At 38.9% G+C, this 2,406-nt stretch overlaps 1 non-coding gene across 1 annotated transcript; it reads right to left on the reverse strand.

Moving 5' to 3' along the window:
• Nucleotides 1-641: 641 nt before the first annotated feature.
• Nucleotides 642-749, reverse strand: LOC142554883 (small nucleolar RNA R71). The gene has a single exon (XR_012822248.1). It is a non-coding gene; the product is annotated as a small nucleolar RNA R71 (small nucleolar RNA).
• Nucleotides 750-2,406: the final 1,657 nt, after the last annotated feature.

The following is a 2,406-nucleotide window of genomic DNA, read 5'->3' on the forward strand; positions in this document are numbered from 1 at the left end:
GACAGCACACCAAATTTTGGCGTCGTTGCCGGGGAACGGTGCAAGGTTAATTTCTTTTGATTTTTTTATTTTTTATGCCTCGTTCTTCTCGTACAGGTGAACTCAAATACAATCCAGAAATCGAGAAAACAGCTAAGAGATTGAGAAAAGAAGCAAGATTAAGGCGCGAAAAGCAACCATCATCATCATCTCCTGATTTGAACGCATCATTGGACTCCGACGATACAGAAAGAGAATCTGACATTGATCTTGAGATTGAAAGAAGTGAAAGTGACCAAGAAGAAATGGCAGGACAAGCTCAAAGAACACTCAGGGAGTTAGTTAATCCTAATGTTATTCAACAACCATTATGCATTCAATTCCCTACTACTCATGCTACTTTTGAATTAAAATCTGGCTTGATTCATTTATTGTCTACTTTTCGTGGTCTTGCAGGTGAAGATCCCCATAAACATCTGAAAGAGTTTCATATTGTTTGCACAGCCATGAAACCGCAAGGGATCACAGAGGAACAAATTTCACTGCGAGCTTTTCCATTCTCTCTAGCTTACAAGGCTAAGGATTGGCTGGATCCATAACAACTTGGGACAATATGAAACAACAATTTTTGGTTTAGTTCTTCCCCGCTTCACTGAGCGGCAAATATTAGAAAAGACATTTGTGGGATTAGACAACTGCATGAGGAAACTTTGTATGAATATTGGGAGAGATTCAAGCAGTTGTGTGCCAGTTGTCCACAACATCAGATTCCAGAACAGCTACTAGTTCAATATTTTTATGAGGGGCTCTCGCTCTTTGATAGGAACATGATTGATGCTGCAAGTGGAGGTGTACTGGTGAACAAAACGCCTCAAGAGGCACGAGCTCTAATCTCCAACATGGCTTCCAATGCACAACAATTCAGTACTAGGCAAGACAACCCTCCGCGACAAGTCAATGAGGTAAGTGTTACTCCTATCGATCAACGGAACGAGATGTGTGTAGTGTGCAAGTCAGAATTCATACTCATCAACAGCTACTTGGTTTCAGGATCACTTATATTCATTTTTTTTCGTAACGCCCCATATGCTCGACTTTCATATCCCTCTCTACTAAATGTTGAATGACGATGACTTGGTTAATAGGCATTTTTGAGCTTATAACGTAAGGCCAAGGTTCACGGCTACAATAAAAGGCATGAGAATCAAAAGTGAGAGAAAATAAATATTTTCCTGCAGCGCATTCATTCAACTCTTTAACTCGTCACCGATCACTGTACTTTTATCATCTTTAGAGCTCTATTATCTCTTTCCTTTCTCATTGTCCTTCAACTTTCACCCACAGATATTTCGGGTGTCTTCAATACCATACACTTTATAACTTCTCTCTTTTTTTTTTCAATAAATCCACTTCCTTTCATTCAAAGGTAGTTCAACAACTCCTTTAAATATGTCTTTTCCGCACATGTGAGTTTTGGAACATTTCAAAGCGCTCGAAGGGTTTATTTCTCTCAAACGTTCGGGTAAGATAAAAATGTATAGGCTAAAATTCAGGTAGTTGATGTGGAACATTGAATAAATTATGAATGGGGTCTAATTGTGTGTCATTGACACACACCATTCGATTTTTTCTCAGGCTCAAAATGGGTTACTAGAGACAATAAGTGATGTATCATGTAGGCTTGAAAGGCTCAAACGGTCCAAAGATCGCCTAAATTATCCCTAAGTCATCAACGTTCGTATTTTCGCTTCAAGGGCTAATCAGACGAGTTCTAGAGATCGTTGTTCGATCTTTTTTTTTTAATAAGGTCACCTAGCACCAATTTACCATTAATGAGCCAAAGTCTGACCACGTGCATGGAATGAAATGTCGATACAAAACTGGTTCATGTCTGCTTCTCTCCTTGAAACTACGACTCCTCTCATTCAATACTAGTCATGAAAAGATTTCTCGGGTGATCCAAAATCTAACAAATTAATCCGGTTATCAAGTAAAACAAGGGTTCTTTCTCTAGATATAGTCTCATCCTACGTGAAAAGTGTTGTTAAGTGTTGTGCAACGATGTGTAACAAAACTGACCCACCCCCACACTTTGAAATCGATACTGTCCTCAGTGTAAAGCGATGTAACATGCATTAACAAGACAGTTGAATTAAACACACTTCCCTGGAAAAATGTCGAGGAGGTGTTGACAATGAGGTAGAGCACAGGATCTCGTGAAAAGAACGACATCGAATGCACAAGGAAACGTAAAAAGGATACGAAAAAAAAGCACTCAAGCACACGGATACAGCCAAAGGAGAATAATCATAAAGAACATGTCCCGTAACATCAATACAATATATGAATAAAATGCGCAAATCTAGAAAAGCGATAAAGTTCACCACAATCCTAGAATAAAAAGAGGCTAACTACTCATCATCTGAT

Source organism: Primulina tabacum, chromosome 8 (genome assembly GCF_025594145.1).
Source record: "Primulina tabacum isolate GXHZ01 chromosome 8, ASM2559414v2, whole genome shotgun sequence".
In the NCBI taxonomy this organism is placed as follows: domain Eukaryota; kingdom Viridiplantae; phylum Streptophyta; class Magnoliopsida; order Lamiales; family Gesneriaceae; genus Primulina; species Primulina tabacum.